Here is an 11,422-nt window from a genome sequence, read left to right as displayed (position 1 = left end):
AAAGTGATAGGTACTTAGCATATGAATGGATGCGTCATGGCTGAGTTAGCCTCCACACCGATCTTCTCAATAGTTTCTACACTTAACTTAAATCTCTGGTAACATCCTATTATATACCTGCGATTCTCCTAGTTTCATGTTTGCCCTCGGGTCTTTGTTAACCATATGGTCACCTCAGTGGTAATTACCTGCACTTGCGCTGGACGGACAGGTAAGATATATGATCTGGTGTGGAGGTGGTGTATTTAGGATCTAAATTGTTCATTTCCTGGTCATTTGAGTGGTCAGTCTCGGACCAAACAGTGCCTTTCTTTGCACAGGTGTGATGAAGGATTGTTGGAGTGAAGTTTGGAGATATATATTTACCTGTGTGATGTTCAGTGAGGTGGAACATACGTAATATATTTATATATATACTGGAGACGTGTGTATATGTGCATTACTAGTTATACACTATGACAGTGTGTTGTATTCTATAAAGGACCACATTGGAGGTTTTCTTGGGATATTAACTAATTAGGACCTCAATACAGGTAAGGTCAGCAGGTGACACAACCTTAAAATAGTCGAGATTAAACTTACCACGGTCACAGGCATAGTTCATTGATACTATACAAATGTGAATGGGTGAGTAAAATGTCTGTTTATACATAACGTCCGTCTCCTGAGAACACACCCAAGGGAATATTATATTACCTGTGGATTTGCTCTATAACTATATGAAATGTTTTGATCAATGGATTTTGATTTTGTACGAATTGTGGCTTATTTTGGACCATGTATGATATATATGGGACTCATGATTCCTAAACCATACTTAGGATACGTGAACAACAACAAAGGTAGGATTACCTGGTGTAACTACCTGTATATATATAATGGTATACTAGTGTACTGGTTATAGTGATAATGGGGTACTGATCAAGTGTTTATGGGCCTGTAATACTGAAGCTCGGTGATATGTTTATAATGCATGAAGGCCTGGGTAGATCTGGTGTATCATTAGTATGATTGTAATGACCATGGGAACTTATGTCCTGCCAGGGGGGTGGGAACAGATTAAAAGAGCTACCAGGGGCTGGGATTTACCAGTGAAATACCGAAAATTATTCATTCTACAAAAGTGATAGTAAAAAATATCATTTTTTCCGATTTGACCAATCAAAGCAGTATCTGCTTACAAACGACGTTGGGAGAACTTTAAAGCTGCCCCTGTAGATTTTGCTATAAAATGTAATAAACAGAATATCCAACAGTACGTATCTTCAGTAATATACCAAATATATTTCACTGGTGTGGCTGATATTTTTGTATTTTTCACTTGTGCTATATACTTGTGAAAAGCCCCGCTGAAGACACTGTTAGATATACTCTATATATTGTACAAGGGCCTTTGAATGAAATCTTAATATTCCACCAGGGTCTGGGATTGGAATCTTGTCCTACAATGGGCTCATAGCCTGATATAGAATCATTGGGAGGGGTGGGGATTGGGAGGGGGTGGGGGCTGTATAGTGGTTAAACAGACTCTTCCCCTTGTCCTTCAAGGATTTGAACAGAATCATGTATTGCAAGGAGCTATACAGAATGAAATGTCCTACCAACATGAGAGGATGGGAATTCCTGTCCAAGGTTTGGAAGGAACCTTGTTTCCGTTGTAACTGGGTGTGACCTTTAACCTTCTGAGGGTATATGTACTACCAGGAGTGGAGAAGGTGAACTAATGGAATCTGTAGTATTAACCTTCCTCCATGTCTGGCTATGGGTCGGGATTAACAGATTTTAGCATTTCTGAAGCAGTTGAGCTTCACAGGAAATCAAGATTTTATGTAATAGTAGAGGAAGCAAGCTATTTTAAAGGGCTTGAAAGAGTATTATTGTGACCGGATCATGTCTCTAACACAGGGTACCCTTCCTTTGTCCGCTGATAATACTCCATAGCTTTAATTCTTGCAAGGTCATTCCGTGAGATTTTCCACCTGGCTGCAGCTCATTGACCGTTCTGTGTTACACTCCCTGTAGAGGGTTGGGTTGTCCACATTGGGTCTATGCTTCGCCACATGTACCTCTAGCACCTACCTAACTCAGTGTAGAATGTTAGCAGCCAAGAAAACAAACATGTTTTCTGATTACTTCATTTCCTTGGATTTTTTATACCCTTAATAATACCTGTTGTCTAGCCCATCGAGGACTGATGAGATCTCGTTTGTGATCTATCTACACATACCTGTGTATTTTTTCAACCTCACCTATTTGTTATTTTGTGTGTGTCAAAAATAGGAAATAGGACATATTTTTGGCCCAGCTTTTTTTGTGCGTGATTTTCTAACTCACTGGATTTGAATGACTGTTAGGATATTTTTGTTACAATTTCAGAGAAGGTAGGTCCATTTTTAACTTGTGTATTGTTTACCTTATAAATACACTACAATCTTTTGTATTGGAACACTGGTATTAAAGGAAACACTGGTGTATTTGTCACATATTTTAAAATAGTTGTGGCAAGGTCGTTCCAGCTGATGTTCTACTTGGCTGCTTCTGGGTAGAAGGTCCATCCAAGGTTAAACAACACAACTTTGTATTAATTGGCCAAACATACACTGTACATGTATATAAAACTGGCTGGCACTGGGGAACCTGTTCAGATGTGTTTGTGGTAGTGTTAACCCTGGTGGTCCAGCGGGGAAAGATAAAAAAATAAACTATGCTAATATATCTGTATCCCTGTAAATGATACTCATGCATGTTATATGTGTACCTGTAAGCAGAAAGTCGGATATTATGCTCAGAACAGGTTATACCCTCATCAGGTATATACAGGTGCTCAGGGTGTTGTACAGGTGTGCTGTGGGTTATTACTTATTTATATACATTCACCACCTCACCTGTCCTCAGGTGAGTAACATATAGCCAGGGGAACAGGTGAAATAATTGAATTAATAGTGTAAGTTGGACTGAAGTTAATGGCAGATGTACATTTTATCTTGTCTGGGTCTGATTTATAGTACTGGCCTGAGGTAAACACAAACATCCAGACCACAAATTATTGATCAATTTGATTGGAGATTAAACACTCACCCAGATCTCTATCAATAGGTCTCAGTTATATTGGATACAAGGGATCGAGAGTTCTATATTGATGTCAGAAATCTTTTATATTTAAGATAACTTTAATTCCTGAAAAAAATGAGTATCAATATTTTGGTGAGATATTGTGGGTTGCTCTCCATATATGGGCTGTAATCAGCCAGCTTGCCTGTTTATTTAACACTGTTTGTTTACCTTTAATGATGGAATCTATATGTGTGGTATATAATACACAGTGCCGTCCACATATATAACGAATCGTGTCAGAGTTGGAAATCAGGCCAAGCACTAAATGTTTTATCTCCCTTGTCATCAATATCGGGTTTCCTTGGCTTACATTGTCTCCTTGTGTAGGATTTAATACTAAGGTATTGTCGTAAGGTAAGCAATATACTCGCCTTATATTATACGGGTAGTCGTTTGTAAACAGTCGCCTTACTTTGGTGTTTGATACAGGGTTCCAGATTTGTCTAAAAGACATCACAGGAGACTTCATACAGGATTGTGAATTCAATTTTAAATCTCATAAATTTGATGCTCAAAGTGAAATTGACATAATATAAACAGTTTTTATATATTTTTATCAGAAATGACAAACCTTATCACCTGTGTTTATATGAAGGGTCACCTTAAATGTGGGATCCTCAGATATCAGTAACATTTACCTGCCTGACCGTAATCAAGCTAAATTCTTCAAAATGCTTCTAATGTCAACTTAATGCCATCCTCCTAGATATCAGTAACATTACCTGCCCGACCGTAATCAAGGTGAATTCTTCAAAACACTTCTAATGTCACCTTGATGCAATCCTCCTAGATATCTGTAACACTACCTGAACAACTATAATCAGACAGTGCACTTCAAAATTTGTCCAACTCTTTGTTCAGATAACTTGAAACAAAGCCGTGTTGTTTTCGGATTTTATTGTGTAATGTAAATATCATTTTGATGGAAAACAGAAGGTAACTGCAGACTCTGCCTAAAGTTTGGAGACAATAAGGCAAGTTTTCGTATTACAACAATACACCACCAACTGGTGTTTGTTTGGGGGATATGTACAGATAAAACTGTTTATCTGGGAATTTTACAGAAAACATGGACATGGGAATGAAAACGAACCACTTATATTCTACCAGAAGGTGTACACCCTCACAGAACCTGATGACACGGCCATGTGATAAGGGGTTACAATTCTCTATGTGTGTTGGTGTCCGATTACTGATTCTATAGCCATCTGTCACATGCATGCAGTATAAACATATGTATACACACTGCACTATGCCTCTGTCTTTCCAGGACATATGTATAGGAGGCCGGACCACTCCACGGACCTCTCCACGGAATAGCTAGGTGGCAGGAGGTGTACAGTGGTTCTGCTGCAGTGTTTTCATCCACCAGGGAAGAATCCCCAACTCTGAGTAAGTTTTCTCTACATAATAATAACAATGACTATTATACAGGTTCAAACCTAGTAACGTTAATATCTTTCCTTTGGGGAAATATGACATAGACTGTCTATATATGTATGTAGCGTTTTCCTTGATCCACACAGCTATATACATATATACATAACTGTTCAATGTGCTTTATATTTAATTGTCTCCAGTGACTGTCCCCTGAATCACAATGCTGTAGGTACAGGTTTGTCTGTATAGTAAACTAAAAAAAGAAAATCTTTATAGGATCATTATTTTGCTGTATAGATTTTCTTTTCAATTTATTTATATCCGAATTTGATGTAATCATAAAGCATAATAAGAAAATGATTACAATATGGTTTAATTAAATAAAATTTATATTTTGAACTGAAATAATTGGTGGATTGGGAACCATGGGAGTGAATTTAGTACAATATGCGTCTTTCATGCATACACTGCTGTACTATATGGCACTAAGTCCTTACCCAATACTGCAGTATTTCCAGACAATTAAGTTTTTGGTCATTTGGCATTCCTTGAGATTGGTATATACTCTTCCTGGTATGCTAGGATAATCATTACTGACCAGTGTTGTCAGCTCGGAGACTTTCAGGCACTCAGACTTGATAAGTTAATTATCTACTGCGCTGTAAGGTATATACTTTATATAATGAGGTGCATTGTGTACCCTATAGATTGCGGTGAGATAGAGATTGTAATATCCCTGGTTACCAACATATTGTCTGTAACCATGGAGAAACAAAAAAGTTAAAAAAAAAAATATAATGGTAGTTAGTCTTGGAGTGATATAGTTGAATGATATGATGACTAACAATCAGAGGCAGATGGAAGTGTATCTGTCTACTGAGGGGGAGGGGGTAGTGAGGGATTACTGAGGGGTTGGGAGGGGGTAGTGAGGGATTACTGAGGGGTCGGGAGGGACTAGTGAGGGAGTACTGAGGGGTCCGGAGGGGCTAGTGAGGGAGTACTGAGGGGTCGGCAGGGACTAGTGAGAGAGTACTGAGGGGTCGGCAGGGACTAGTGAGAGAGTACTGAGGGGTCGGCAGGGGCTAGTGAGGGAGTACTGAGGGGTCAGGAGGGGCTAGTGAGGGAGTACTGAGGGGTCAGGAGGGGCCAGTGAGGGAGTACTGAGGGGTCGGGAGGGGCTAGTGAGGGAGTACTGAGGGGTCAGGAGGGGCTAGTGAGGGAGTACTGAGGGGGTTGGGAGGGGCTAGTGAGGAGTACTGAGGGGGTTGGGAGGGGCTAGTGAGGGAGTACTGAGGGGTCGGGAGGGGCTAGTGAGGGAGTACTGAGGGGTCGGGGCAGTGAGGGAGACTGAGGTCGAGGCTAGTGAGGAGTACTGAGGGGTCGGAGGGCTAGTGAGGGAGTACTGAGGGGTCGGAGGGGCTAGTGAGAGAGTACTGAGGGGTCGGCAGGGACTAGTGAGGGAGTACTGAGGGGTCGGCAGGGGCTAGTGAGGGAGTACTGAGGGGTCGGGAGGGACTAGTGAGAGAGTACTGAGGGGTCGGCAGGGACTAGTGAGGGAGTACTGAGGGGTCGGCAGGGGCTAGTGAGGGAGTACTGAGGGGTCGGCAGGGACTAGTGAGAGAGTACTGAGGGGTCGGCAGGGGGCTAGTGAGGGAGTACTGAGGGGTCGGCAGGGGCTAGTGAGGGAGTACTGAGGGGTCGGCAGGGACTAGTGAGGGATTACTGAGGGGTCGGGAGGGGCTAGTGAGGGAGTACTGAGGGGTCGGCAGGGGCTAGTGAGAGAGTACTGAGGGGTCGGCAGGGACTAGTGAGAGAGTACTGAGGGGTCGGCAGGGACTAGTGAGAGAGTACTGAGGGGTCGGCAGGGGCTAGTGAGGGAGTACTGAGGGGTCGGCAGGGACTAGTGAGGGATTACTGAGGGGTCGGGAGGGGCTAGTGAGGGAGTACTGAGGGGTCGGCAGGGACTAGTGAGAGAGTACTGAGGGGTCGACAGGGACTAGTGAGAGAGTACTGAGGGGTCGGCAGGGACTAGTGAGGGAGTACTGAGGGGTCCGGAGGGGCTAGCGAGGGAGTACTGAGGGGTCGGCAGGGACTAGTGAGAGAGTACTGAGGGGTCGGCAGGGGCTAGTGAGGGAGTACTGAGGGGTCGGCAGGGACTAGTGAGGGAGTACTGAGGGGTCGGGAGGGGCTAGTGAGGGAGTACTGAGGGGTCCGGAGGGGCTAGTGAGAGAGTACTGAGGGGTCCGGAGGGGCTAGTGAGGGAGTACTGAGGGGTCGGCAGGGACTAGTGAGGGATTACTGAGGGGTCCGGAGGGGCTAGTGAGGGAGTACTGAGGGGTCCGGAGGGGCTAGTGAGGGAGTACTGAGGGGTCGGCAGGGGCTAGTGAGAGAGTACTGAGGGGTCGGCAGGGACTAGTGAGAGAGTACTAAGGGGTCCGGAGGGGCTAGTGAGGGAGTACTGAGGGGTCCGGAGGGGCTAGTGAGGGAGTACTGAGGGGTCGGCAGGGACTAGTGAGAGAGTACTGAGGGGTCGGCAGGGGCTAGCGAGGGAGTACTGAGGGTCAGGAGGATTGGTAGTGGGTATGCAGGGAGTAAGGATTGGGAGTGGGAAGGGAGTACTGAGGGGTTGGGAGGGGGTAGGGAGGAGGTAGAGGGGGTGGGGGGCTAGTGAGGGAGTACTGAGGAGTTAGGAGGGGTTGGGAAGGTTGGGAGGGGGTATGGAGGGAGTAATGAGAATTGGGAGGGGGTATGGAGGGAATACTAAGGGGTTGGGAGGGGGTAGGGAGGGAGTGGTTGGGAGGGGGTTACAAAAGAGAGGGGGGGAGGGAGGTGTTGGGAAGGAGTAGGGAGGGTGACAGTTATATGGGTTGAAAGTACAAGTCCAGGAGACAGATATGGCATCTGATTATCAAGCATATACTCTTTCATGGTTGTACAAGCAATTTACATTGCAAACCTTCCAAGAAATGCAATAAAAATAGTATTCATATTGTGTTTCATTTACATTTGGTGTATCTGTACATGCAAGCTTGCATATTTCTTACACTCGGCTATGTAGGATGTTTTTATTTCCACCAGTAGCCTGTTTTACTGCGCCATACACAAAATAGTTGAAACTGTCAAAAGTTTTAGAAATAATGTCAGTTATAATTTCTGAAAGTTCTTTTGAAGAAACATGTAAAGTCACATTTATCTGTGCAAGTATGTTTTACGAGTATTTCATGAGAACTAATTAGGGGGTCATCCTATCATATCAGTCAATGATTGTTTGAAATGTCACAGAGATAAAAGAGGAATTTTGTATGTAAATATCAGTGTAGTTAGTATCATATGTACAGAAATACCGAGTTAGCTTCACTTAACATCTGCAGACTGCTGTAAATGTCTTTCTGGTGTAAATGACTTTTGATAAAAAAAAAAAAAAACAAGCAAAAGTGAAAAAAAGTTAAATGACATATCTTTTGCAGTAATGTAACATTTTAAAATTGAAACCTAAAAATTTTGTGCAAGATCTAAATTATCATACCTGCAAAACAAGTCCTCTTTGTTGGGGACAGTTACCGTACTTATATATTACAAACCATTTTTATTGAGGACAGTTACCATACCTATATTACAAGCCATCTTTGTTGAAGACTGTGAGTTACCGTACTTATATTACAAGCCATCTTTGTTGGGGACAGTTACCGTACCTATATTACAAGCCATCTTTGTTGGGGACAGTTACCGTACCTATATTACAAGCCATCTTTGTTGGGGACAGTTACCGTACCTATATTACAAGCCATCTTTGTGGGGGACAGTTACTGTACTTATATTACAAGCCATCTTTGTTGAGGACAGTTACCGTACCTATATTACAAGCCATCTTTGTTGGGGACAGTTACCGTACCTATATTACAAGCCATCTTTGTTGGGGACAGTTACCGTACCTATATTACAAGCCATCATTGTTGGGGACAGTTACCGTACCTATATTACAAGCCATCTTTGTGGGGGACAGTTACTGTACTTATATTACAAGCCATCTTTGTTGAGGACAGTTACCGTACCTATATTACAAGCCATCTTTGTTAAGGACAGTTACCGTACTAATATTACAAGCCATCTTTGTTGGGGACAGTTACCGTACCTATATTACAAGCCATCTTTGTTGGGGACAGTTACCGTACCTATGTTACAAGCCATCTTTGTTGAGGACAGTTACCGTACCTATATTACAAGCCATCTTTGTTGAGGACAGTTACCGTACCTATATTACAACCCATCTTTGTTGAGGACAGTTACCGTACCTATATTACAAGCCATCTTTGTTGAAGACAGTTACCGTACCTATATTACAAGCCATCTTTGTTGGGGACAGTTACCGTACGTATATTACAACCCATCTTTGTTGAGGACAGTTACCGTACCTATATTACAAGCCATCTTTGTTGAGGACAGTTACCATACCTATATTACAAGCCATCTTTGTTGGGGACAGTTACCGTACTTATATTACAAGCCATCTTTGTTGGGGACAGTTACCGTACCTATGTTACAAGCCATCTTTGTTGGGGACAGTTACCGTACTTATATTACAAGCCATCTTTGTTGGGGACAGTTACCGTACTTATATTACAAGCCATCTTTGTTGGGGACAGTTACCGTACCTATGTTACAAGCCATCTTTGTTGAGGACAGTTACCATACCTATATTACAAGCCATCTTTTTTAAGGACGGTTACTGTAACCTGCATGTATAATGATGCACTGCAGAGTCCAGCTGCCATGCAACAGTAAAATGCAGATCTGTGCAGCGTCACAGTAATCTGATGTGACATTTCTTCTATCTGCCAGATCCTCTACACTTTTGTCTGGGAAAGTTTGATTCTGCTTCCTGTATCGGTGAATCAGTAGTTTTTATAACACGTGTAGATACATATGTCAATGGGTTTACTGAAATGTTGAATTTCAATGCCTGTTAAAAGTTCAAAAACAGATTAAAAACAGGGACCAAACATGTGTTTGGTATAATGTTGTTTACACTATTAATCTTTCTCATTGAAGATGTTACTTTCACTACAACTTGTGTTTTTTTACCACTTTACAAAATGTCGAGTGCCTCAGACAACACATGTAATAGCTCAGTTGGTTAAAGCGTTGGCCTACGTAATCTCAGGTGAAGATTCGAAGTGTGTGGTTCGATGCTATCTACCTATGGCAGTTTGCGTTTCTTGGTAAGCTGAGAAACAGACTGACCTATGCTGACCTGATTGTGTCCATGGCCATTAAGACATGTACTTTACCGTAGTTGCTCTGAATGGCATGCAACGGGACTGCCATATGAGTGAGGTAGCCACCAGCTACTACAAGGAGATCCCATCTCAAAATGACTGTGGCTGCACAGTTCATGGGATGATAAATCAAACAAACAAACTTTTCAAAATTATAATAAATGAGATCGAGACATTATGTTGTTTCATATTTTCATGCTATCAAGATCCAGAAGCATTTACCATAGAACACATTAAAACAAACATTTGTCTCAATTCAAATATGAATATCACAAAATGTGCCACATTCTCTATGGTATCTGGCAGTGTGCTTTTGGCCCCTGTTTGGTCAAGGATTAGCAGCCTGGCTATAACACAGATAAAGTTGTCCTTATGAGAGATGGCACCTGTCCTTATCAAGCCACAGCACACCCTCGCCTCCATGGAGGATCATTACTAAGCCTGCATGTACTGATCTCTTCTCACTCTATTCCAATTTACTGCTGCATTTGCAAACATTGTCAGGGAATTGTAGACAGCAGCTAATTTCCTACAGAGCCAATGTATCACCCCTCATAAACAGCTTGAAGTTTTTAAAGTGTTCGCCAACAAATATAAGTATCAAGTACAACTTGAAAATAGAATACATTTAGTATGATACAGGTTTTTATCTTATCTACTTGTCAATCTTTACTATTTCTTAACGAGACTATGATATTTTCACTCTGTTTCTGTTGAACTCTGTTTACCACGTTTCCATATATTGAAATTTAATTTGTATAGAACATAGACAGCATTAACCGTTACTCCCCTGAACTTTGTCATTTAGGTCAGTATAGTTTTAATCATGCACATTCTATCTGAGGATCGTCTCAGTTTTAAAATGTTGACAGACAGGATTTGGCAAATTCTAGAGATATAGTGATTGCTGTTCACCTTTACCTGTGTACTGTATTATGAAAAAATGTATTATGATACAAAACTGTACTGGGCTGAGCACTCACTCTCGATCAGGTGGCCAGGAATCTGAAATGGTTAGAGCATCTGTCTAGAGTTTGGAGTGCTGGATTCGAGTCCCAGTCTGGTCATTGCATTTTTCCTCTCATGTTACATTTATATGAAACAGGAAAGAAAAAATGAAATGATTTATGGGACTTGAACCCATGATTTCTTAAATCTAGACAGACGTTCTAAGCACTTGAGCTACCTGGGCACAAGCACACAGCCCAGTCTAATTCTGCTTCATATAGCGTAGCCTGGTATTGACTCAATCTTCATCAATGGTCTTATTGGAACTTAACTCATTCACCCACCTCTCGACAGTTAATTGTTCCATGTATAATGTCTGCTGATGTTCCAATATAATTGTGTGGTGATACATTATTGGTTTATTTGTCAGCTTGTATAATCTCGATTGGTTACATTCATTAATAATGGAAGTAAAAGTACAATAATAAACGTTAGATTATCAGAGCGCTCATCGTAAACAAACAGATTTCTAAATCAGCTACCAGGAAGATTACTACCTGATTTCTAATGAAATCGCAGATTTATTATTGTTTACAAAGTCTTCTGCAGGCTCAAGGAGATATTTTATAGATTTTCTATTTTATTTACTGTAAATATGAATAAAAAGCACCATCTGTGGACATTAGGGAAATCAACACATTTTC

At 41.7% G+C, this 11,422-nt stretch overlaps 1 protein-coding gene across 1 annotated transcript in view; it reads left to right on the top strand.

Moving 5' to 3' along the window:
• Positions 1–261: 261 nt before the first annotated feature.
• LOC117325961 (KN motif and ankyrin repeat domain-containing protein 1-like) overlaps positions 262–11,422 on the top strand; it is a 54,508-nt gene continuing 43,347 nt past the window's right edge. The window contains 2 exon segments of the mRNA XM_033882497.1: positions 262–533; positions 4,385–4,506. The gene's annotated coding sequence lies outside the window, so the exon portion shown is untranslated.

Source organism: Pecten maximus, chromosome 4 (assembly GCF_902652985.1).
Source record: "Pecten maximus chromosome 4, xPecMax1.1, whole genome shotgun sequence".
Taxonomy (NCBI): Eukaryota; Metazoa; Mollusca; class Bivalvia; order Pectinida; family Pectinidae; genus Pecten; species Pecten maximus.
Note: the sequence above shows the minus strand (reverse complement) of the source record. Positions and strands in the feature narration are given on the sequence as shown.